This window comes from Pongo abelii, chromosome 11, assembly GCF_028885655.2.
Source record: "Pongo abelii isolate AG06213 chromosome 11, NHGRI_mPonAbe1-v2.0_pri, whole genome shotgun sequence".
Classification (NCBI taxonomy): Eukaryota; Metazoa; Chordata; class Mammalia; order Primates; family Hominidae; genus Pongo; species Pongo abelii.
Window position 1 is genome coordinate 21,676,282 of NC_071996.2, and position 27,701 is coordinate 21,703,982.

Below are 27,701 nucleotides of genomic sequence, written 5' to 3' on the forward strand. Positions count from 1 at the left end.
TGCACATTTGCATAGAGTTTTTCTATGGCCAGAGGAGTTTGACTTTTGCAAAGAACTAAGAGAAGGCTGGTGAGGCTGGCATCCAAGTGAAAGGAAAAGAATGCCATCAGAGGAAGCTGCTTAAAAAATCAGAAGGTTGTTATTATTGCTGTACATTTCAGTCCTTAAAATTATACAACCCAAAAACCGGAATTCAATTCAGATCCTTTGGTTCAAAATGAAGATGATGTAATAATATCCCAATTACAGTATCACAAAGCAATACTTATATAGTCCCATATTCACTTATTTATGTATAGTATGTCAAATGCAGTACTTTTAAGGGCAATTATTATATCAGTTATACATGAAGGAAGAGAAAAACGATTGTAATTCAAGTGCTTAGCAAAATAGTGGGTTTTGGCAAAACTATATGTACAAAATAATTAACAAATATAATATATCTGAATAGCCAACTGAGTCAGATCTTCACTATAAAGTCACACTAGAGGATTTTATATAAACGATCATACTTCCATCTAGGATGATTTTCAAAAAGTGGGTAACACGTCGGTGACAAACACTACAGTAAGGTCTCCAGTCAAGGCTGAAGAAAGTAGGGCAAAGTCTCTCAAACTCCATTCGTTTTCATAAAAATGTCAACAGAAAAGAAGCATCAGTGATAAATCTGGGTTCATATCCTATTACAGGAGGAAAACAACCAGTTTTACATCCTGTACAAACACTTTCAATCACCTTTTACGGCCATGTAGCTGCCACATTTGGCAATTAAAAAATTAAAACATGTAGATTTCAGTAACAATCCATAAGTGCTGGAGTCAAGATTGTTTGTGGTGCCATATTGCATTCAGAGCTGAGTAGAGGAAGGTGGCTGTGGTTTAAAGGTCACAGAAAACTACATCTCCTCAAGCTACACTTTAAAGGCACAACTGAAAATATATTCTATTTAAATAGCTATTTGGATAATTAGATATGTCCAATCAGTGGGAGAAACCAACAAAAACAATCATTAGATGAGAAAATGCTCACATTTAAAATGCACCGGTGTCAGAAAGAAAGAAAATGATTTTTGTTTTCAAAGCAACTGGAGTTCGGGGAAAAGTGCTGAAAAATCAATTTATTTTCAAAGGAATGGGCTAGGAATGGGCTAGACTGATTATGCATTTGTTAGTTCCATCGGCACTGTTTGAATACAATATGGATGCATTGATTTCCATGCATATGCGATATGTCTTTTTCTTACACAGAAAATATGGTGTTCACAAAAAAGAGATGAGTTTTTTTGTTGTTAAAATAATAAATTCAACTTTACACCTTCATTTCCTTAAGTTATTTTCCTTCTGAGCTTAATAAATTATTTGTGATTTATTGGGGAATATTTGCCCAGGAAAATTAATTCCAGCAGAGGCTCAGACTTCAAACCCCTAATTTTACAGCTTTGCCTTTAGAGGTAGTTTTGGAAAAGAAAACAAAGAAAGGCAGAAGTCACTGCACAGGGTCCTCCTCTAAAGCATGTTCAGACCAGGTGAGCGTTTTGAATATTATGATTCTATAAAATAGGAAAAGAGTTTTTTGGTCTCTTTAATATTCTGTTTTGAGGCCCTTCACTAAGATCTTTGTGTCCTCCTTGTACTCACCACAGATCTCCATGTGCGCTGAATTTTGTCCCTACTCATAACAAAGATTCCTTGTTTGGCCAATTTGACTCAGGCTCTTGAATCTTCTCCTATGCCTATCTGTCCACTTCCTTATAAAACAGCAAAGAACTCTGTTACGTCAGTTTAGCAAGTACTTCCCATCCTTGATATTTGATCAGTTTCCTAATCCTCACCATCCCCCAGGTGACATACCACCACTCAGGTCTGTTTTTAACCAGAATGTTCTCAGGTCTGTCTAGCCAAAATCCCCTTTACCTCTTTGAGTAATCTTGTATCCACTGACCTGCATCTGGCTCCTATCTAGCTACACATAGACAAGTGGCTATAAATTTCCACTTGTCTATGTTGTATTTGGAGTTGAACCTGATGTCTCTCTCCCATTGCAAGATCCCATTGCCGTGGCTCCCATATGTATCACAATGATCCTGAATAAAGTCTTCCTTACTGCACTTTAACAACAATCACTGAATACGTTTTTCTTTAACATTCATAAGAACACTTGGCCTGCCATGTAAGATTCCCACCTTTGAGAATCTGAAATTGGCCTTGGTAGACTCCTGTCTGTGTAGTAGAGTTGCCTGGGAATTCATTGAAAATGAAGATCCTATGACACAGTATTCCTATTTAACAAGTCAGAATGGAATGGAAGGAGGTGGCAGGCAGGGTCTCACAAACTGCTTTTTAAAAAAATTCCAGTTGATGCTGATATAATTTGTCTTTGAATTTCGAGATTTCAATGGGCTAAAAAGAAAAAAAAAAAACTTTCAAATAAAGTTACCTTTGCAGAAATCTTCCTTTACAGGCTTTATAGTGTCTTCATTCAGTTTAGTGTCTACTTAGAAAATTCCTAAGTAGGGGGATAAACTATGGTCTTTTGATTAAATATAGGATTTTTATGTTAATTTGTTCTACTCTCTTAATGTTACCATATACATATGTAAATTTGAAGAGAACAAAGCCTTCTCAGGAGGTTCCTATATATTAAGAAATACTTTTGGCTTGGTACAGTGGCTCACTCCTGTAGTCCCAGCACTTTTTGAGGCTGAGGCCGGAGGACTGCTTGAGCCCAGGAGTTTGAGACCAGGCTGGGCTGAGACCTCAGCTCTACAAATATTAAAAATTTTAGGAGGCCGAGGCAGGTGGATCACTCAAGGTCAGGAGTTCGAGACTAGCCTGACCAACATGGTGAAACCCTGTCTCTACTAAAAATACAAAAAATTAGCTGGGCATGGTGGCACGTGCTGTAATCCCAGCTACTCAGGAGGCAGAGGCAGGAGAGTCGCTTGAACCCAGAAGGTGGAGATTGCAGTGAGCCGAGATCATGCCACTGCACTCCAGCCTGGGTGACTGAGTGAAACTCTGTCTCAGGAAAAAAACATACATATATATATATATGTATAAAATTAGCGTGGCATGGTGGTCCATGCCTGTGCTCTCATCTACTCAGTACTCAGGAGGCTGAGTTAGGAGGATAGCTTGAGCCTGAGCTATGATTGTGCCACTGCACTCCAGCCTGGGTGACAGAATGAGACCCTGTCTCAAAAGAAAAAAAAAAAAAAGAAAGACTTTTATTTGACTAGCATTTAGAGAGTCTCTAAGGCTCTGGCATCTCTAGTCATGCAAGACATATTCCCACTGCCCTGTGTCTTGCAGTTGAGAATGTAAGGGATGAAAGTATTTTGGGCTGGCCACAATTGATAACAGCTGTTGAACAACTTATAAGCTCAGAAAGCTACCTCATATGATTTTTGTCATTTAATATTTGCAGTAGATCAGTAAAGTGGACTTCCTTTATATTTCTACTTTTAAAATATCGGAATTCTTTTAAAGCAGCAAAAATGAATCCAGGAAGGGGAGCACAAATTAGAGTCTGGAGCATGCAAAATTAGACCTGCAAGCGAGAAAGGGTTAAAAATGACATTTTTCTTAGCTAGAAGAAAATCAGTAAAAGGTAAGAAGGGTCTTGAGGAAATGGTGTGGGCTGTGGATTGCAGAAATGAGGAAGGAGGTTCCATGTGGGTGACTGGCTCTCATTCCCCAGGATGGAGATGGGCAGTGCTGTCTTCTGTTTCCTCCAGACCCCATGTCCTTGGCTGAACACACCTTCTTCCAGGACCCGCAGGCAAATGTGAAGCATATTATATGTTCTGCGTTAAGTAATAGACGTTTTGAGTGGTTTCAAATATGTTACTCATCCTCAAGAAGCTTTTAGGATGATTAAGGAGATAAAGTGTAGGCATTAGAAACAGTGAGTAAAGTGCAATGGATGCCTCCCATGAGTTTGTCAGAAATTTTTATTAGTTTTCTTGGGCTTCCATGAAAAAGTGCCACAAGGTGAGTCTATTAAAACAACAGAAATGTACTGCCTCCCAGTTCTGGAGGCTAGAAGCCCAAAACAAAGGTTTCCATGGTACCATTCTCCCTGTTGGAGTGGGGACTCATTGTGCACCTCGTCTTGGCTCTGGCAGTTTGTGGGCAATCCTTGCATCCCTTGGCTTGCAGCTGCAGCACTTCAGCCTTTGCCTCCAGTGCCACATGACATTGTCCCAAGTGAGTCTGTGTCTCTGTGTTTCTTCTAATAAGGACATCAATCCTATTGGTTTAAGGGCCCACCTTACCCCAATATGACTTCATCTTAACTTAGTAAATTTGCAATGACCTTATTCCAAATAAAGATCATATTTTGAGGTACTGGAGACTGGGACTTTAACATATAATTTTAAGGAACACAATTGAACTCATAACAATTGACTTTTCTCATAATTATAACATTTTCCTGATGTTTTCAATATTTTCAGAGTATATTGGGCATTGTCCCATGTTAACCAGGGAAGAGAAAAACTGTGAAAATTTAATACAATTTCCTGGAGTCCTTAAAAGAAATTCTGTTTATGATCTAAGTACAAGATCCAATAGACTCACCTTTTCCTTTTAGTAATCTGAAAGCTGTGGTATATGGAGGGAAAAAACTTAAACATTTACTATGTATAAATTTCGATGAAACAGCAGGACAGTGGGCACAGCCGACCTTTACCAAGTCAGTATCCTGTATTAGCTAGGGCATTGCTTCAGGTCCATTCAAAATGAAGAAGGAGCACCAAGCTTTACATGGAAAAACTGGATGCTTTCTCCATAAAAGGATGACAGCTCTTATCACTCTTTCAACATAGTATGAAAACTTTTGTCCACAGGAATAGGGCAAGAAAAATAAATAATAGGGATACAGAATGAAATGCAAGAAAAGAAATAGCTCCTATTTTCAGTTGACATGGTTGTCTATACAGAAAATCCCTAAAGAATCCACCACTTAAAATCCACCCTCCAAACACCTTCAGTGACTTCAGCAAAGTTACAGGATATATCAACACAAAATGATCAATTTTACTTACATATAAAACTAAACTAAAAATAAACATGCAGAATCCAAAATTAAACACATGATACCATTTACGATTGCTGCAATGAAAATGACATACTTAGGTATGTGCTTAACAAAACATATGCAGAATTAATGTATGTAAAATTGTTATAATGCTATTTAAAAAAAGAAAAAGACCCAAGTAGATAAAGAGAGATAACATATTCATGGATTGGGAGACACAGCCATAGTAAAGATGTCACTTCTCTCTAAATTAATCCATATGTTTTACTCAATTTATATTAGAATTCCAAGAAGGTTTTTTTGTGGACATAGATAAGCTTATCCTAAAATTTATATGAAAAGGCAAAAAATTCTTACAAAAGAATAATTAAGTGGAGGAATCACTCTCCCCAATATTAAGGCCTGCCACAAAGCCACAGTGATCAGTGGTGTGTTATTGGTGGAAACATATTATAGGAGCATCATGTTCTTATGCCACTGTGCAGTAACAGACCAACACCCTGACACAGCAGGGTTTGCTGCAGAGGAAGAGTTTAATGAATGCAGGGCACCAAGCAAGGAGATGGTGCCCTTTGGAATTCGAAACCCTCAAATCCATTTCTCCAAGGAGTTATGGCTTGGGGTTTTTAAGGGGATCATGGAGGGTGAGGGGCTGGAAAATTGAGATCACTGATTGGTCAGGATAAGGGGGATGAAATCATCAGGATGTGGTGACCCCATTCTTTGATGAGTCAGCTTCTCACAGGGTCCCACAGACAGCTGGTATAAGTGGGGTCCTTTACACCAACTGATATCAGTGGGGTTCTTCATACCAACTGAGTCAGTAGTTTCAGCAGTATGCAGAAGATGGAAGAATAGCTCAAAGGGAAAATTTAACATTTCATAATGTTCAAGTTGTTATCTATAGAGCAGGTAAGGAGAACTGTAATCATGTAACTGTGTCTGGGTGGTTCTTTTTGTTTATTTGTTTGTTTGTTTTGAGATGGAGTCCTGCTCTGTTGCCCAGACTGGAGTGCAGTGGTGTGATCTCCACTCACTGCAACCCCTGACTCCCAAGTTCAAGCAACTCTCTTACCTCAGCCTCCCTTACAGGGGCCCACCACCACACCCAGCTAATTTTTTTTATTTTTATTTTTAGTAGAGACAGGGTTTCGCCATGTTGGCCAGGCTGGTCTTGAACCCCTGACCTCAGGTGATCCTCCTGCCTTGGCCTCCCAAAGTGCTGGGAATACAGGTGTGAGCCACCATGCCTGGCTTGTGTCTGTGTGGTTCTAGGACAATAGGAAGCAGATCGGGGAGCAAGCTGACCTAGTGATCAATGTGAGTATGCTGCAAGCTTGGTTTACCTTTGTTTTCCCCCTCCCTTCTTCCCTGATTAATTTTATAAATTTTATAGGGCTGGTTTCACATAGGCATAGATCAATGGAACAGAATAAAGATCCAGATATAAGCCCACAAAAATACACTCAACTGATTTTTGACAAAAGTGCAAAAGCAATTCAATGGAAGAAGGATAGCTTTTTCAATAAATGATACCAAAACAATTACACATCCATAGATTGAAAACGAAACTTGACCTAAATATCATAGCTTATATAAAGGTTAACTCCAAATGAATCATGGACTTAGATTTAAAAAATGTAGTGCTATATAACTTATAGATAATACATACGATAAAATTTTCAGAATGTGGAGTTAAGCAAAGAGTTCTTAGGTTTGACACTAAATGCACAATCCATTCAAGGAAATGTATAATTAGAAACCATCACATTAAAAACTTGAGCTCACTGCAAACCCCTAATAAGAGGGTGCAAAGACAAGGTACAGACTGGAGAAAAATATTTGCAAATGACATATCTAACAAAGGACCAGTAAAGAATATAGAATATAAGTCTTAAACTCAACAATAAAGATACAAACATTTCAATTAGAAAATTGGTAAAGGACATGAATAGACATTTCACTTGAGGATATACAGATGGTAAATAAGCAAATAGAAAGGTGAACAGCATCACTAGACATTAGGAATATGCATATTAAAACCACAATGAGATATCATGACAAATTTACCAGAATGGCTACTTTTTTTTTAAAGTAGTGATAACAGCAATGTGGAGTGCATGTAGAGGGACTGAATCTGTGATATATTGTCGGTGAGGGATATAAAAAGGCACAGTCACTTGGGAAAAGTTAGGCAGTTTCTCATACAACCAAACATGCAACTACCAAATGGTCCAGCAGTTGTGCTCTTGGTCACTCAACCAATAAAAATTAAACTATTTGTTCACAAAAACCTGTACTCAAATATTCATAGCAACTCCACTGTAAAAGTCAAAAACTGGAAACAACCTAGTTGTCTTTAAGCCAGTAAGTGGTTAAACAAGCTAGTAAATCCTGACTGTGAAATACCACTCAGCAATGAAAAGCAGTGAACAATGGGTGCGTGCAACAACCTGGATAAGTCTCCAGGGACTTATGATGAGTGAAAAAGTCAATCCCCAAAGCTTACATACTGAATGGTTCTGTTTCTATAAAACTTTTGAATGATGATTTATAGAAATTGAGAATAGATTAGTAGCTGCCAGTGATTGAGGACGGCAGAAGTGAGGTGCTAGGGGATTCTATAAAAGAGCGATGTGAGGATCCTGGTGATAACAGAATTGTTCTTTATCTTGACTGTAACAATGATGATATCCTAGTTGTGATACTGTAATACAATTTTGCAAGATACTACTATTGAGGAAAACTGGGTAACAGGTAAATGAGAGGTCTCTGTATTATTTATCATACCTGTATGTTTATCTATATTATCTAAAATGAAATGTTCATTAAAAACAAAAATGGAAGAAGAGTAGATTTTATACGGTCATATCATCAACTTTCACGAATTTCCTATAGCTGTAAGCAGATTTTTCTAAAATTCTCAGTCCCTCAGTATTCCACACAGGAGAAGTCAGTGGCTCAGAAATGTTAAAATCACTTGCCCAAGATCACAGAGCTGGTAAGTGCCAATGTGGTAATGAACCCAGTCTGTCTGACATGCAACCTTGCCCTTCACAGGTCAGCCTGACCTCAGAGCCAGCACAGGTATGGGGTCCACACTCTTCTGCCAGAGGACTCATCTCCTTGCAGGCAGCAGCCATTTGGTGCATTAGGAAGACAAGCATGTGACTTTCAGGGTGGATGAACTCATAAAGCATTCAGCATGTCAGGCTGGAGTCTTTGCCTTGTTTGGAAAGTGCAAGATGAATTTCAGCAGGCTACGGTTTGTTTGCAGATGCTGGGAATAATCTAATCTACTATTTCAAATATAATTTAGATTTAAGAGGTGTTTTACTGTTCTATTTCCAGAGTGCCTGAGGATCCAGCTGAGTGTATTACACATCACATTAGATTAAGGTCAATTAACAACATTGTGAGGGATTTCTCCCCTTCATAATGAGATGGAGCTGCAAATTTGTGATTAAAATCCTATATGTTAGCACCAAGGAATGGAGAGATTCTAGACAAGCTCCAATTATGATTAAGGCTACAGCATGGGTCCAGTGGGTCATGGCATGTCATAACTCCCTGAACTTTCTAATCAGCATTATTGAACAGCTTTGCATTTGGAATCAAATTGGTAGAGGTGACTGTTGTGCTGAGTGGCACATGTTTGGATTTTCGATTTAAATATGTTGAAAGCACCAGAGCCCAGGTGGAAGAAAGGGTTTTTCCCTCAGTTGTAACAACAGCACACATGTGCTGCTCTCAGGGTGAGACAGGAGGTGACCCCAGTGGTGCGTCTGAGAGTAGGGTGACAGAGGACAAGGGAGCAGGGAGGTTCTGTCATCAAGGAGAACAAGTGTGGAAATTGACACTGGGCAGAACTGGACATGAGTGCCAACTCTGTCCCCTATAATTTGTGCAAATTTAGGCAAATCACTTAACTGCCTGAACTCTTTTCTTCAGCTGTACAGTGGAAATGGGGCTTTGTTACTTTTAAGATGCAGATGAAGTGAGGCTCGATATATAAAACAGCTTGTACATGGGAAAGGGCTTAAAAGTGGCAGATATAATAAAATCAAAGCTTTCCAAGTGATTTCAGCATTAAAAGGAGCAGCAATAGTCAACTAATCTACCTGTTCCTCCCATCTACTCGGGAGGACAGTGGGGGTGATTTTTATTGTCAAGTGGCTGTTATTTATCATTGTCTCTTTGAAAATTATCTAAAATTAATTTCTTTAGAAAATATTGATTAAATACAGATTATTGTATAGTGGACAACAGTTGCTAATTTCAAGGTCTGAGAGTTAATCAAATTGCATATGACATAAGATTGAAACATTCCCATGAAGTCTACATGAGCATCTGGATATCCTAATTTACTCATCAGTTGTCTGTAAGCAAGGGTCCCACAGAAAGCTCCTTGAGCTCTTTGAGCTTCAATTTCCCTGTTGACAAAGTGGGAAGAATGATTCCTACATCTCAGAGCCATGAAGTTTGCAAGAGATGAGGTATTTGATATATCTATATTAGAAGGCCAGTCAGCCGAGTAGTCCTCAAAAAACTGGAGTGACGAAGGGAGACCTAGTGACATCAGCAAGTTCATGGTTGCCTTTGAACATCTGTAGGAAATTGATTTGTATGCCTGGACTTAGTCTCATAAAATGTCACATGTGCTGTCTTCTCCTAGAACACACTCCATACATGCTACCTAGAGATTTAGGTTAGTGGTGGCTCCAGTTATGGTCTGTGTTTATTTAACCGTTCATTTAATTTCATAGTTCCTAACTAAGAGGAAGTTCCTAACTATTGGAAGAGTCATGTGTGTGTACCAGAAGCTGCTTGTTTTTGCTGGGTGGTGTGCTGTTGCTGGTTTGTACTGGGTCAGGAGAGCTGTATTTTGAGTTATTGTGACTTCTGAAAGCCATTAAAAAACAAATAAAATGGTGGCTTGATATTTACTGGCCATGTTATCATATTCCCACGGATATTGACACCATGGAAATCTGCAGAAGCTACCAATCGGGGCTCCCTGCCCTACTACCCGTCCTGGCCAAGAGCCAGCTGTGAAGCCTCTATCCGTGTCAGCTTAGCCACACTTTTTAACTTCCACGCATGCATCCATATCCATGTGAGATGAACATTCATTTCCATTTTGATTCTCACTGGTGCATGCAGGGTTAAGAGTTGCTTTGCTCCCCGCTGAGACTTATGGGCTATAAACACCAGGTGAGGCACACTGTAAGGCCGAAGTACAGCCTTTAGGGAGATGCGGAGGGGAAGGGGACTGGTATGCTTGCTGTTTGCTTTGAGGAAAACAAAAGGACAATGGAAGATGTGTCTTTCAAAAAGTAAACTTGACACTTTGGGAGGGCAAGGCGAGCGGTTCATGAGGTCAGGAGTTCAAGACCAGCCTGACCAACATAGTGAAACCCCATCTCTACTAAAAACACAAAAAAATTAGCTGGGCGTGGTGGTGTGTGCCTGTAATACCAGCTACTCAGGAGGCAGAGGCTGGAGAATCGCTTGAACCCTGGAGGCGGGCGTTGCAGTATGCCGAGATCGTGCCACTGCACTCCAGCCTGGGTGACAGAGCAAGACTCCATCTCAAAAAAACAAAAACAAAAACAAAACAAAAGTAAACTTGAGACATCTAAAAAGTACTCCATCAAGCGTTCCTGAGGGCATCCCTCCAGTCTCACTTTTCTTCTGGGTCACAAACTTCCTTGCTTCCTACTTCCAACTTGACTCTACACCTAGTTGTTCCTTCCCTTTCCAGATTTTTAATGACCAGAACCCTGCAGTGCCTTTCCTCTTACACATAGCCTTGGTCAGTCCAACCTTCCTCCCAGCCACTCAGCTGTGGGCCAGTGCTGCTGCAGCCCTGGGGTCCAAACCCCAGCTCCTGCTGCTGCCTGGGGCCCGGCTCCATCATCACTGATGACTGTTGTGGATGGAGCGGGTGGAGGTCGTGGTGGGCAGCACAGATACTATGCAGACCCGGCCGTGAAAGCCACCTTCCCATCCTCTCTACAGTTGTCAGTGAACAATGGCCAGGGAGCGGTCAACAGAACACTAATGTGAGCTTTGAGAAGTAGGGAGGAGTCAGGGCATGGAGGATCACTTGATACCATTTAAAAGACTGCAGATTTTGTCTGGAAAACAAAGAAGAACCAGTCAAAGTTTTCTGAGGGGCTAAATTTGCGTTTTGGAAATATCATTCTGAGTTTATAACAGGATTGCTTTGATGCAAGCACAGTGAATAGGCTGTATCCAGAGGCAATGGGAGGTAAATGTTGAAGGTAGCAACATAAGAAACAGAAAATGAGGGTCAGGAGTTACAACCTACATCCATGGAGATGAAGAAGAGGAGCTGATTTTTTTTTTTTTTTTTTTTTTTTTGGTGGGACTACCAAAGTCATTCTTTGAATTTAAGTTGATTTTCCAAGTACCAAAAGCCTCGTTGCAAAATAGTTGATTATCCGTCTGTAAATAAAATGGACTTTGATTTCTCTTAATCACTGCAGTGTTTTACCTTCTGCTTAATTACAGCAGATCAGGCGCACTCTCTTTTCCTCCAAGCCACTGTTACAAAAGTGAAAGGCACATGCAATCCAGAGTTGAAAACTTATGAACAATAAGAAGCTTTACATACATAGTACATCTTTAGTAGGAGCTGGTATCCAGTTAATTATCTTATTAATTTCCATGTTATCCTTATGAGACAGGGACAAAGTAGGTATCAGTACCTTCACAGATGAAAAAACTAAGGCTAAGGCAGGCAGGCTACATAATTTCTACTTTCTCAGCGTTTTTGAAATGGATGCAGTGGTTCTTTCCCAGGGAAACCCAAGGGAAAGGGAAATGTAATTGACTCAGCCTTGGAGCAATCACTTAGAAAAACCACAAACTAAAATAAATGAAAAAGATAAACAGTGTCACGTGTTCTAATTAATCCCATAGCTAGTTTAGAAAGAGCCTTGTGGACTGCAGAAGCAGGCTTTCTGGCTAACCTCTCTCCACCTGTGCAGCAAAAGTCACTATGACATCAGCCACAAGGCAATGGAGGATGCGGACCTGCTGAGTCCATGGAAGGCCCCCATGCTGGAGGCATTTGTTTGTATCCATGAGCAATCATATATATGTATCATATATAATTACATAATAAATGTATGTCTGTATATGTGAACATACACATGCATATAGTTTTATGTAACTATGAACACTATATGTGGTATAACGATATTTTATGTAGCAAATATGATTTCATATGACTACATTAATATGATCATATCATATATGAAGATGGGAAACAGACAGCTTTAATCTTTTCCCCATACTTTACACCAGCCTCCTCATTCGATTCTCCTTTTTTTCTCCACTAAAAGACCACTTCCTTGTTAGTAAACCCAAATTCCTAGCCTCCACATAACCAAATTTATATATTTGTCTATATTTTTCTCTGTACTCATATTATCTTTTGTAGATACACATATATAGAAATGTTTGTTCTGCTCAATATTATTGTTTATTCCACAAAAGACATCTTATACAGACTGAAAACAAATTTTGTAGAAATCTTCCAATTCCATTTGCATAACTCCAATTCATTTGTTGATTTTTTTGTTAGCATTCCATGCTATAGATACACAATAGTTTATTCCAGACATTCCCTACTGATGGGCAGTCCCTTTGTGAACTCTTTTTAATTCTATAGGACAACTCCTAGAGTTATATTTGCTGCATCAAAGAGAATATATGTTTCTAATTTTAGAGTCTTATAAACTGTTTCTAAAACATTGTCAGATTACTCCAGCAATGTGAGGGTGCCCTATCCTCACATATCTGCCATCAGTAATTTTTCCTTTTGTTTAAAAAAGTTGGCCGATTCATAAATGTAAAGAAATAGTCATTGATGCGTTAATTTGCACTTTACTCATAACTGTTACATCTGAGAATCTTTTCACATATCTGCTGGCCATTTGGATTTGCTCCTGTGTAAATGGTCTCCTCTAATCCTTTGCCCATTTTTCCCACTTACATTGTTTGTTCTGTTTTTGCAAATGTGTAAAAGATATTTGTCTGTTATTAATAATCGATATCTGTCCTCATTGAAAATACTTCTCCAAGTAATTTTGTTATGTTTTGTGCTTATGGCATATAAGAGATGTGTCTGATCTCTCATTATAAATAATTTAATTTTTCAAGTCAATTCAGGTGGGTTCATATCTATTTTGCCTTGAGAATGTCCATCAAGGTTCCAGGATTTCCTTTTGTTTTTTTACATTTAAGACTTTAATCCATTTGGAATTTATATTTTGCCATGATGTAAGAAGGGGGTCCAGTTTTATATTCTTCCAGATGGATAACCAGCTGTGTCTGTACCATTTATTAAACAATCCATTCCTACCACTGAATTAAAATGCCATCATTGCCATTTATCACATTCTCACAACCAATGTGGTCTTTTACTTTATTCCCTCGTCTAGTCCATTGATGTGTCTATGTATTCCTAGACCAAACCACAGCCACATAATTTCAGTAGCTCTGTAGTACTGATTTGCTATACCAGCAATTCAAAATTCAAATGACATTTCAAAATGTCCTCATTGATTTTCCAGGATTTATACTTTCATGAAATCTTTCCAGCACTTTTATTCAATTCCTGCATATGTTATGGACATTCTAATTGGAAATTTATCGCATTTATGTTTTTTTTTGGAAGCTTTGGTATATTGGTATGTATTATCTAACTACCTATCATGATATGAACCTTATAATCCACTTTTCAGACCTTATTTAATAGTGTGTCTTTGGCCATCTGTAGCCTCAGCAGCTGGGAGATGCACAAGGCAGAGGAGAAGGCAGAGCAACAAGCTCAGCGTCTTCATGATTCTCCGCCTGGCCTCCTTTCCGTGGTCCCTGCTCACCCCTCCATGCGTGTCATTTGCCTGTTTGGTCTCAAGCTAGTTCCTTGTTTTTCTGTTTCTGTATCATAGGAAGTTCCATTACCCAGAATCTCTTGCCCTCTGTCTTCCTGCTAAATTCATTCAATAGGAGGTTTGAGGACAGAGGCAGGGCAGAGGGAGGGCATTTCTTTGTATTTTCTCTCTGTTCCCGCCAGCTGCCCCAGAAAAAGTGCTTTCAGGGAGATGCCAACTCCTCCTAATCAGTCTCACCCCAGTTTTAGCTCATTCTGGGCAGCCCTGGCTCTTGAATCCTGCTAGCAGCATTCTTGTCTGAGCCCTCCAATCCTAGAGTACCAGAGGTTCCTGCTGCTTGCTAAGCCCAGGAAGTCTTCACCATTCTCTGCGAAGCTGCTAAATTCTGCTGTCCCTCTGTAACTAATTCTCTGCATTAAATTATTTTTGTTTGAAACACCTAGAGTCATTTCCCCTTTTCTGTCTGAATCATGACTAACACATCATCCAAACATATTTCTCATCACTCTGTACCTGACATAGAAAATTTCCTTGAAGCACAGTAAAAAAGGGGGATTTTTTCTTTTTTTGGCCTCTGCACATTTTCTTCCCTAGTTGTAGGAGGTCGATTCTGACTGCCCTCTGCGGGTACGCACACACCTTCCTCTCTACACCCACTACATCGTACGTGTGTCTTCGGAAATCGCCTCAATAATATACAATCTCCGTACTAGCTGTGGAGCAACTTGAGGGCAGCTAGCATGGGTTTTATTTATTCCCAAGGGCTGATTTGCTTGCTGTGTGGTAGGAGCAGGTGCCCTGTATACATGTGTGGAAAAAGAGAGGATGGAGAGAAGAAAGGAGATAGGGAATGAAGGGTTCTGCGAGGGCGTGAATGTTGTAGCAGTAAGAGGGTACTTCTTCATATTTCAGAGAGGAAAGGATACGTCATAGACCACTAGGGCTAACTGTGTTTGTAGCATGGTAGGGTCAAGTGGAATAGGGCTTTAATGATTATGTGTAGCTTTTAGAAAAATGAAAAGTGAATTAATACTAAATCTGTATAAAATGTGAGTCCTAGTTTATTTATTTTGATAAAGGCAACAATAATATGTATTTGTACAGTGCTATGAATTTAAAACATAATCGCATATGTAAAAAAATCTAGAAGTCTACAAATACGTGTTAAAAATCACCTGCATGAAGTCACGAAATAAGTGAAATTAGGCCCATAATAATAATAATGGGAATACAGTTTGGAAAGCAAGAAGTAAAATTATCTTTATTTATAGTCTATGTAAAAAATACAAAAAAGTTACTAGAAATAGTAAGTGAGCTTAGCAAGGTTACAGGGTAAAAGTTCAGTATATAAAATTAATTGAAATTATACATATGGATAGTGAATAACTGGAAATAAAACCTAAAAATAATAATATAATTTGTAATAGCAATAAAAATGCCAAATACTTAGGGATGAATATAACAAAATATGTGCAAGAACAATATACTGAAAAATATAAAATGTTGCTGAAAAAATTATAAAAAACATAAATGAATATAAAAAGATATTTTACAGTCATGAGTCAGCCGACTTAAGGTTGTTAATACATAATTGACCTATGGACTCAACATAATCGCTATCAAATCTCAGTATAATCTTAAACATGCAATAACGTGAGGTGTGAGCATACTGCATCACTGAACCTCTCTGCGTCCTGGCTTACTTATCCAGTAGGGACCTGGATGCCCTGGTCTTTTAGTTCTATTTCAGTTCTAAAATTATATTCTAAATCTTATTTTTCTTTCCAATGACAACAACAAAACACACCTGCACACTCTCTCTCTTTCTCTCTGACTCTCTCTGTTACCCACATTCTATTTAGAAAAGTAGGACATCTATTATAAATTCAGCTGGAAAAATATTACTTGAACCTCTGATGAGATTGAATTGGAACCCTTTCCAAGGGCTATTCCAGAGAGACGGGAAGATGAACAGGTGAGCCGCAGAAGAAGAAGGGGCTAATAGAGAGGGACAGCTGTTTGATTAGATGCTTAGATTGAAGTTTGGAGTAAGCTAAGAGGTCAGAGAAAATAAGTTTTGTGGGCGCACGCGCGCACACACACGCACACACACACAGATTGCTGAGGTTTGCTGTGAAGCTTAGGCAATTCAGAGTCTTGTGAAGATTTAGAAATAAAAAATTTTATAGGCATGATTGGGAGGGACAGGGACTCGGGTGGGGTGGGACACTCGGAGTTATCTGACAATCTAATAAAGATACAGGGAATTTATAGTTTCAGGGCACCTCCAGATATCAAGTAAGAATAAAGAAATATCTGATAATTGACCCAATGACGAATTAATTGGCATATTAGCTATAATACAATTTTTCACAACTTGACTCACCAGAAAAATTACTGCAGTTTTGTTCCCTGTAAATGCAATTGAATTTATACTTTATTAAAGCATTAAATATTCTAGGAAAGGGTATTTGATCTTTCTTTTTCTTAAAAAGTTTTCTAAATGTGGCCTTCAAGATAGGCAAATTTTAAATTTTAAAACTTGTAATTTGAGGAAAATATGTGCTAAAAAATAGCTCCTGCCTCGTGATGCTTTGGGCATGCTCACCTCCACTCATGAAATGGACAAACCTTCCATGAGCACCTGCTATCTGCCAGGCCACAAAGTGGTGCTGGAGGTAAAAGCCTCTTTAGTTACAGGCCCTGCCTTCAAAGATCCCACAGCGCCTCCTGCAGGAGTTACTTTGAGTGCTGTTTGGAAGATACCAGGGAGGCAGTACTAGAAAAATGAGTTATTTAAGAGAGAAGGCACTGGAAGTCTCCTTAGGGACCATATTAGCGCTGCAGTGCCCCAGGACTCCTGAGATGTAAAGCTGGTGATGAGGTATGCCAAGGGAGAAAATGCAACACAGTTGCTTTGAGAATTACAGGATGAGTTTCCCACCTCCATCCCATGCTTTCCTATCTGCTTGCAGTTCTCCAAGAGGGATGTGGTTCCGTGCACCTCTGCCTCTCTTCCCTCCCTGCTAACTCAGATTGCCTTTGTGAGTAGCATATGTACCCAAAGCAGATTGAATCATGAAGTTCACTGCCGATGAGGACAGCAGTGTCTCTATTTTCATAAATGTGAATTGGGGATTCTCAGTAGAAGAGGTGTTGGCCAACCCGGCATGCTGCTTTCAGGGATATCGGCCACAGGAGATCAAAGCAGGGGGCCGTGGCTCTGGGGAACTCTTGTGGATTCGGAACAGGAGTCTCAGGTTCCTGGGTTTGGGGTGAATGTCCCAACACACTTTTCTTGCCAACCCTAATCCCTAACTAGTTAAGGGCAGATCCCAAGTAATGTTTTCCAATGTGACTCCTCCTTGGCAGTGGAGACGGAACTGTGATGTTTCCAGTTTCAGACCTATTCTTTAGAAAGCTTTCCCCTTGAAGTTCATTTCTTCTCAGCCAAAGCCCTGGTTCTCTCCTGAAAATGATGAAGCCTTTGGAAAGTCCCTTTCCTTCTCTGGGTGCTTATTTCCCATTTCTAAGGTGAGGATGGGAGCCTGGGGAATGTGCTCATGCTATTTCTTTGAAACCAACAGTACAAAGGGTTGGAGGCTGGATAAGGGTATGGTTAGATAGAAGGTTGGTTATGGTGTCTGTATCCTCCAGAGTTGCAGAAGGAATACATGACATGATCAACACAGCTTTTAATTAAATAGATTTTTAAGGAAAGACCCATTTACCTGAAATGGAATAGAATCTTTGGAAAGACCCAAAGATGCAGGTGGAGCTAAGGAAATGATAGATGGCAAAACAACCAGAGAGTAGTGACAGTGGGAAGCTGTTCCTACTCTTGGTCTGAAGGAGGATGGGAAGGGTCATGTCACCAGCAATGGTGACAGTTGTAGCTGTGTTAGAGAAACTACCCAGAGAAGCCATGAGGGAACATGTGGATACACAGATTCCCCCTCCTTTCTGCTCTCTGCTCATCTCCCACGGGCTCCTCCCATCTTCTCATCTGCAGTGCTACATCTTGTTATCTACAGCCAACCAAAAGCTGGAAGGCAAGGGGGTGCACCTGATGCAGTGCATGGAGATCAGCCTCTCCGGACAAAGAGCAAGACAGGAAAGGTTCAGGTCTATCCAAGAGGCAATCAAAGCATCACCAGCACAGTAGGATGGCTGCTGGAAGAAATCAGCCCTGAGGTACTACTGCTCAAATGCAATAGAAGTCTATTTCTTCCTCAGATAATTGTCCAGAATGGGTTTTCCTGGTTGGTGGGTGCCTCTACTCCACTCAGGAACTCAGGGACTCAGGACTGCTCCAGCTGGTGACTTCCCTTCCTCCTGGGGGCATCGTCCGTGTTGCCATCCCACCTTCGGAAGGGAAAAGGGGCATAAAGACACATCTGTGTAAGGTTTCTTAAGAGCCATGCCTGGAATTGGCAAGTGTCATTCACATTCACATTTGTTTAAAGACAGTTTGGTTACACATTCACATCATACTACAATGGATTCAGTGCAATGAAGAGGAGTTTTGTGCCCCCAAAAGGGAAAATAGAATTCTGTTAACAAGTAGCATCTGGGAGAGAATTCTGCAGAATCCAGAATTCTAAGTTTTCTAAAAGATCATTATTCTACCATCTTGGAGTAAGAGCTCTGCGAGTGAGGTTCAATATCACTGAACCCCACCCTCACCCCAGCATAGTAAGAGGAAAACCCGTAGTAAGAGAAAAATCACTCTAAAGTGATTTTAGGCTAAAGCCCCTGACACACGTAAGTGACATTCTCAGAGCGATGTCTCCACTCTACAGGGACACACTCACACTCATGTTTATCTCACTCCTGCCTCCGTCAGGGTTCATTTCTTCCTTTCTTCTCACTGTGGTCCTGTGGGTTACTTGTGTATTGAGCACCACAAATTAACTTCACCCATAATCTATTCCAGCCCCAGGGACCCCAGCTGCCACAATCCAGTGTCCCCCCTGGATAAGCATCAAGTCTTGGGACTGAATACACTTTGTAATTTCCTCCAGTGCACAATAGAAAAAAGAACTGCAGATGTAAAGATTTCTGCACAAAGGCCTCATTCTGTATCATCTATCACATAACCAGTCTCATTAAGTATCCAACCTTGAGAGATCAATAAGCATTGACCTGATGACACATTATTCCTTGAAACCATAGATGTTTTTGATATGTGCTTTTTGTTGTTGTTCAATAATTTATTTGAATGAGTGCCCATTTATTTTCAGAAAATTACTTTTGGCTTCGTTAAAGAAGCGTATGCATGAAGAAGAGCAACAAGCCATACTGGTCCTTGTTCATGAGTCTGGTTGTGCTTTTCTCGGTGTTCTCTGCCTGAAGTCTCAGACCATCACAGAAGCTGTGGTATTAGCAGGGGAATAACCATCAGACCAGACTACAAAGACGAAAGTTGGGTTTCAGCGCATGATATTCTCTATACGTTAGCCATAATGATTTGAACTAGCGCATACCCTTGTCATTTATAAGAAATGTCCTACAATATGCTAAATTGCCTAAATTTGCATAAATTGTAGCATGTAATTCCAACCTTAGATGCAGTAGATATAACTGGAAAATGTAATTGAACCCCATAGACCCTAAACTGTTTTATAAATATAGAACCAAAGTAATTCATTAAGCTATTTTCTGGCTAAGAATCAGCATTTTCTATTCATTGGCACTGCAAGCATTAGCAATTGGCTCTCTCTTCAGGGTCATTTTCTGCAAAGAAGTAAAGTCTTCATACTTTCACCACAGTTTGTGCTTAAGCAATGAGGAGGATGAAAGCTGCACAATCCCACTAAGAGGCTAGCTCAGCAATTCTCAACTGGCATCAGCCTCCCAGCCCTGAGCAAAATTATAGATTGTTCCAAGGATCCAGATCTTTGGGCATCTGCACATGAAATGCAGACCTTCCAGCAGGCCCAGCCCCAATCTTTGCTCAATTCACTCTGTGTAGGTGCTAGTGTTCTCTGAAAAGCAGTTCTTAGCTCCCAGTGTAAGTCATGTGCCTTGTCTGGTTCCGTACAAGGTCCTGTGCCTTTCCGTATCAGGAATTTTACCACTTGTCTATTTATACATCCGAGTCCTGCAATAGACTTTTAGCTTCTTGACCAGGCACTGTGACTCAGAAATTACATAGCCATTGGATACTTTCCTGGAAGAATTTCCTTGAGAATTCTGCGGAGATATTTTGTCAACTTTCACAGTATCAAGCAGCAGGTGTCAGAGCTGAGATTTGCTCCTGGACTGATTCCAAAGCTGCAGACTGACCAATGCATCTTCCACTGAAAGTAAGAGGATTTCGTGACCCTCTGAGGCTGGGCATGAGGCTTCCACCTAAACTTAGGATGGTTGTAGGAAGTCACTTCTCTCAGGGGCTGTACAAATTCAATCTCAAGGAGTTGTTGAGATCCTTTTGGGCTATAAGCAGGAATAAGGCACTGCATCTGCCATGGAGTGGCTGGACCTAATGAAAATCCTATTTTATATTTAGGCAAAGTAATTTCTACATGAGTTTTCTTATCTTCTTTCTTCAGCATCTGCTATCACATCATACTGCTCCAGTTGTGTTTCTGGATCCACTCCACAGTTCTCACTTCTTCTTTCAGCATTATTTACTGGCAAGCGTTAAACAGTCAGTATGGGCCAGAGGAGAGGAGAGAGCCTGAATTTGCAGTGTTTGCTGACTTGGAGCTAAAACATTTGTCCAAGCATTTCAAGGACAAGAGCAAAAGTGTGGAAGGTGGATCGAAATTACGTGAAGAAACAAACATCAAGATTACCGAAAGAAGTGCCAATAACATTAGCTATGAGTGATAAAACAGAAGATGAGATTGCAGTGACTGGAGAAGGCATTAGTGGTGGGCTCAGTGTGCTATGGTCAGAGCAAGGAAGGAGGAGGCGTGGCTGGACACTGCACTTTTACTCCTTTGGCCTAAGCTTGTGTTGCCTTCTGGTAGTGGCTTCCTGACCCTGCTAGTTTATGTTCAGGCAAAGCCACTGCTGATAAAGAAAATATAGTCAATGAAGACAATCCATGGTGGTGAGATGTACACATTTTTGGAACAACTTTTTTTATTTTTATTTAAAACAAGCAAACGAAAACAAACTCCAGTCACATCAAAAGCAGTTCTGTGCATTTTGCACTGGGGAGGAAAAACATCCCAATCCCAAATATAATTTTCTAAAACTTACTCTTCATGAAAGCTTTAAGATGTTCCTTTCTCAAGAAAAAAAACGAAACATTAAAGCTTCACTAAGACCAAATACCAGCAAACTACCAGGAGAAATGCAAGTGTCAAGCTGAAGAAAGCACCTTAAGGAAATTTGTGAACGTGAAGCAACTAATTACTGTTTCCCTCTGGGCAAAGTTTATAATAGCACAGAAAAAAGTGGCCAAATGTTATGTGGAAATGCTTATAAATAACTCAGGACTTCACAGACTCTGTGACCTTAGGAATGCGTTACCACCTGTGATGTATGCCTCTGGAACAAATGCCTTGTGGTCAGGTGTGGGCAGATAAGTGCTGGGAAGACAGTCCCTCATGTGCACAGCCCAAGAATCGCCCAGAATTGTGTGGCCTAAAATCTCATTATCTATATTTTTGTTGAAGTTTGCTAAGAATTTTGATTGCCAAGAATCTTCCTTTAAGTACTTCAGAAGGAACTTTTCATTGATACTATTGTTACGGAACACCCTAGCACACTGGTGCTCTACCATGAATGTACATTTTGAATCTCCTGGGGAGCTATGTGGAAAAGTCCAGCAGGCATTTAGACTTCCTCCTAAAGATTTCTGATTAAACTGGGCATTCCTAGTAGGTCTTGGGTGAAGCCTGAACAAGGACGGTTTTTGAAAGCCAAACAGGATGGGGCTGTTGAAAAGCAGAGTATCATAGGATCAGTTCCTCTGGAATAACTTATGAACAACGTTTTGCTTTCTCCAGCATTGATGTGATTTTAAAATCAGGGTTAGTGTTACACCAGCTGAAGCAAGAGAATATTTATATTGTGGCCACATGAGGGACCCCCACGTCACAATTCTCTGCTGACTACCACATATGACAATAATTTACCTTCCTAAATGCTCTGCATTCTCTATTTTCACAACCACAGGTGAGACAATGGATATCAGATTGGTTTCATTTGTCATGTCATCCCTAATAGATGGGTGGTGATTGCCTGAGTGCTGTGTTGCAAAACAATCAGAGGCTGCATCTGACAACAGCAGTAAAAGCTACCTGATCAATTAGTGATGTCTGCCATGGGTGCTTGGAATGAGAAATGGCAATGCACAGGACAGGCTTTGCTAGCTTTGCATAACTCAACAGAAGCAGAGCACTGTCTGCAGATGACCTTATGCATCTCCACATGTATATTACAGAAGAGTGCCCTCTCCCATCAGAATAGTAGGATGTATTAGGTTTACTTATATAACTAGTCAGTACCTTAGGAGGGCTTTTAAGCTTAGTATTAGAAACTTTTTTTTTGCTTTTTGTTTGTTTTCTCTGCCTTTCATAAAACACAATGGGCATAGAAAGCACTGATTGTAAGAGGCTTGCAGTTTCACTAGAGAAAGTGTATATGCAAGCAACAACTAATAAGCACAGTATTATTTATTGTGACAGAATTCTGTGCTGATATAATAAAGATGATAAAGGGAGTAAATTCTTAATGATGTGGTCTGAGGAACAAACACTAATTCTATAGTCCACTAGATACTGCTTTGACCAAGTGGATATTGGAGGGAAATGGGTGAATTCACATTCTGAGCAGAACTGGTTTCTCTCACAAATGATCACAACACAACACGCACAACCTAACACAGCACAACATGAGCCTCATCAGCCTATTTTTCTTTAATCAATTCAATGATAATTTGTCCAACTTCTCATTAACTTTCTTTTCTCATAGGCAAGTGTTCCAGCTTAGTAGCTTTTTATAAAGAACAAGGATCTAGGCATCCAACAGACCTTTCAGACCTCCGCTCTGCCACTTAACTTTCTGGCCTCCAGAAAGTCTCTGATGCCTACAAATCCCTGTTGCCACATACAAGGTAGATATAACAAAACTTCCCTTGCAGGAATATTTTAGGATTTAAGAAGACATGTCAACAATCTGGTGCTTAATAGGGTTTCATTAAATGGCAAGATATTATTTCCTCAAGTATAAAACGACATTGATTTTAAGATGCACTCTTGAATTAATAGAAAGTTTCCAGGGGGGAAAAACATCCCTTCATTATAATGTACATCTCATTGTAATATGAGTCTGAATTTTATAGACTATACCATGTGAAGTGCGTGTGAGCCTAGCAGCAGTGGTATGTTGCCAGATCCAGCATGTACAGCCAGAACAAGCATATGAGCAGCAGCAAATGTTCCTCCAGAGCCTACCATGTGCCAGGAACTGCCATCAAACATTTAATTCTCACAGGAACCCAACCAGGTTGGTCCTATTAGCTACCACACATTACAGACAAGGCCACTGAGGCACTACTATGAGAATAAATTGGCTAAGCCCTCATAGCCAGAAAGTGGCAGAGCCTGAATTTCATCCAGGTGTCCTGGCTCTCAAAGCCATGCCCTCAGCACTGTGCTGGGCTCCCCAGGGCTGCCTGCCAGAAGGTGTCCAGACCTGTTAGTGGAGGAACCCTGAGGACTGGCAGGGAGGGGACGTGAAAGCAGAATCAAGAGGGAAGCTGACTCACCATTGAGAGAGGCTGCCAGTAGGTCAAGGAAGGTACCTACAAGGCAGCTGGACACTGAGACTGGAAGCCCAGGGAGTCAGAAGACGGAAGGCAGGAGGGAGGCATGTGAGGAAAAGCAGTTCTGGGAAAACACAGGAAACCAACCACACGTGCAGGTCATAGGATCTGATGCTTTCTGTCAAGAGGTAAGTGGACATGGGTACGCTGACATTTTCCTACATGCAACAGGCTTTGAATCTGGTTCCCTTTCTTCTGAGGCCATGCACGCATACCTGAAGACCAAGAGAACAGTTGGAGTATGTTATGGGTTAAACTGCATCCCCCCCCAAAATTCATATATTGAAGTCCTGACCCCAAGTACCTCAGAATGTGACCTGATTTGGAGGTGGGGCCTTTGCAGAGTTAGGTTAAAATGAGGTCTTTAGGGTGGGCCCTAATCCAATGTAACTGATGTCTTAATGAAACAGTGAGATTTGGACCCAGACACGCCCATACAGGGAGATCACCATGTCCACCCACAAAGCCAAGGAGAGAGGTCCGGAGCAGGTTCCCCCTCACAGCCCGCAGAAGGAACCAATCCTGCTGGCACCTTAACTTCACGTGTCTGGACTCCAGAACTGTGAGAGAATGTTGTGTAAGCTGCCCAGTTTGTGTTACTTTGTTATTAATCCGGGATATATTATGAACATCTGGTTATCAATAGGCTGATTAGTCCAGTTAGTATATTTGAAAGAAGGAAGTGTCTTCCTGAGTCTATGCATTTCATATATGACAATTTGTTTTAAAAAAGCACATTGTGAAAATATGTGTTGGCATATTCTTGTATTTTCCGTGTCAGAATTCATTTATACACTTACTTCTACACCAAAAACTAGAGAGATGTTTGTTACACAAAAGAACATTGTGTAAACTGATATCTTCAACACATACACCTGCTCATTGTTCTCTGTGAACTTACTCCAGAGATTAATAGGTTCATCATGATGAATTGTTATAGAAGCCAGAACATGTAGACAGGGGGTCAATATATTTTCTTTAAGGTAACAATATAGTTACATAACCAGGGGCTATGAGAACACCAGAACGCTACAACGAACCCAGCCAGTAGGCTGGAAGTGGGCAGAGGGACTTGGGGAGAGCTTCCCAAAAAAGCTGGCCCTTGAGTGGAGCATTACGATATGCACCTCAACATTTAGTTTAATAGATGTTCATCCACTGTCTTTCCTCCTTCTTTTCTTCTTAGCAAAATGAACCTTCCCACACCTACATATGCATCACCATCACCTGAAGGACTTGTGGAAACATGAACTCCTGGGCCCCATCTCAGCATTTCTGATTTGGCACATCTGGAGGGGACCCAAGAATCTGCATTTCTAGTAGTGCTGGTGCTGCAGGTCCAAGGCCCTCACCCTGAGATCCACTCAGGAAACATTTATGAGCATCAACCTGAGAGCAGGTATCTGTCCTCAGGGATACAGAATGAATAAACCATAGTTCTGCCTTCATGAGAATAACGGATATCAAATCAATCAACCCCTTTATAATGCAATCGCATTCTCAAATCTCTATTTCTTCACGGAAAAAAAATAAAATATGCAATGCATGATGAGAGCTATTTCTCCGACACCATCATCCATGCCTACAAAGGAAGGGATTTTCAGAAATGATGATTGCCACACTTCTATTCCCTTGCCCTCTGTTTTCACACTTCAGTGGTATAGTCTGGTGAAAACAAAATCTGGCCTGCAAAGGAAAGAATGTGTAGATGTGGAAGTTTGGATTGACAGATCTTGCTAACATAAACAAGCTGGAACTTTCCTTTTCTCCCCACTTCCCTTTATTGAGGGCAATATTTACAGCGAGTAGCATGGATCTGCCTCTTTGATACCCACAAAGCAGCAAAGAATGATCTGATGTGCTTTTTTGAAGGCTGTCAGGATTGGATAATCATATGTTTATCTCCTGTGACACATGTTGAAAAGACATGAGAGCCAGATGAACATAGCAATGAACTCTATTAGAAAGACACCAAGCCAATGAAGGAACAAAAGCAATGGTCTGACAGGGAGGATCCTGTTTTTTTTTTTTTTTTTTTGTTTTTTGTTTTTTTGCTGTTGTTGTTGTTGCTCATGAGCTGCTCTGTCAAATATTTGTATTTGTGCTGATGGTGTCTTGAAAAGGTCTTGGGGCCAGCTGTGCAAGAATGCATGCACTTGACCAAAATGAAACTTAATAACAACTGAACAAATGTTTCTCTTATTTCGAAGGCCAAGTGCTTGGCTTTAGAAGGAAAAGGGAGTCCTGTGAATTGCTTCGCTTTGAGAACTATTTGTCAGTCCCCATAATATGCTACTTCTGCCTGATGTTGGCAGACCTATTGTCTATCATTAAGAAATCAGCTGGTTTTTAAGAGAATGACTGGGTGGATATAAGCAGGCACCTCAAATCTAGATGGCTGGTCATTTCTCTTGTGCTCACATGAACAGTTTAGGAATGCATAAGTATGTTATTCATAAGACACTCTCTTGTAGGTAGTTAAAATGTTCAGTGCTGTAGGAATAAAGAAAATCAAGAGCTTTCTCCAACTTCCTTACCCTGACACATTTGAGAGATATTTTATTGTTAAAAAAACAAAGCTTTGTTGTCTGCCTAGCCAGTTTGAATTAACGTGGTGATTGATTTTTTTTAAATGAAATTTGTATTGAACGTGGAAGAAAATAGATTTACTTAAAAGTACATGCACAAAGATGCATCTGAATTTGTACTGTTAGTATTTTCACTCCACTATTGTTGTTGTTCCTTATTGCTCCATTTTAGATTCAATTCCCTCCATTCAGAATATATTTATGGAGCATTTTCTAGGTGCCAGAGACATAGACACTAGGAAGATGAGTATCTGGGTCCTTGATTTTAAGATGTGCACAGATCTGTTTTCCATCTTAATGACCTAATTTCCGTTATTATCATCCACAAATAATATTCATACACATAGTTCTACCTTTTGTTAAACCTCTCCAACTTACAGAGGATCTCATTTGTACAACCCTGTTTATCCTTCCTGTCCGTAAGCACAGGAGGGATGCTTGTCCTGGATCCCTGGCCCATTCATCCTCAGCGGCTGCTTCTGCTCTTTCTAGGGCTCTCTGGTTCAAAGGTGCACATCTTAGATTTAGGGATTCACTTAGATTATTCTCACGCTAACAGTCTGGAATTCCTGTGAAATAGTTCAAGAAAAAATTGATAGATTGTATTATGTAGAAAAATTTCTGTGTGCATGTATAAACATAAGCAAAGTTAAAAAGACAGAAGACATACTGGGAAAAAATGTTTTCAACTTACATGGAATATAAAAATATAGCTCCCAAATATGTATTTTTAAAACACTGTTAAATATAACAAAAAGGATAAAAATCCCTATAGCAAAAAATGGGAGAATGGCACTGACAGACAATTTACAGTAAAGATACACAAATGCTTTACATCTATGAAGTGTTCAACCTCACTCATGCTCGCACATGCCAATTATAACTGCACTGACATGCCGTCTCTTAGCTATCAGATGGGAAGTACTCAGAGGCTCAATAAATATTCTGTTTGAGACTTGGTGTAGAAATTGTTATTCTCCTACATTTCTGATAGGAATGCAAGAGGAAAGCATCCTAAGGAGGAGGATTTGGCGGGACCTAACAAGACGACAACGCATTGAACCTTTGGCCCAGTAATGTCACTTCTAGGACTTCATCTTGAAAATACACCTCCAGAAATGCAAAGCATCATAGGCAGAAGATCACTCACTGTGGCTTCATACGTAATAGCACAATATTACAAAAAATAAAAATGCCGATTTGTAGAAGATTGGTTAAATAAATGATGATATATCAGCGCTGTTTTTTTACAAAAGGAATGAGGAGTATTTGTATTAATTGATATGTAGTGATTTTGAGGATATACTATTTAAATGAAAAACTAAGATAGCACTACACACATACGTTCATATATATATACAT

The 27,701-nt window shown here is 40.0% G+C and overlaps 1 long non-coding RNA gene across 1 annotated transcript; it reads left to right on the top strand.

The window, feature by feature from the left end:
* Positions 1 to 4,091: 4,091 nt before the first annotated feature.
* Positions 4,092 to 27,590, top strand: LOC129057867 (uncharacterized). The gene is made up of 6 exons (XR_008522645.2): positions 4,092 to 4,208; positions 18,002 to 18,161; positions 22,899 to 23,040; positions 23,269 to 23,879; positions 24,938 to 25,150; positions 27,334 to 27,590. It is a non-coding gene; the product is annotated as an uncharacterized LOC129057867 (long non-coding RNA).
* The last annotated feature ends 111 nt before the right edge of the window (positions 27,591 to 27,701 follow it).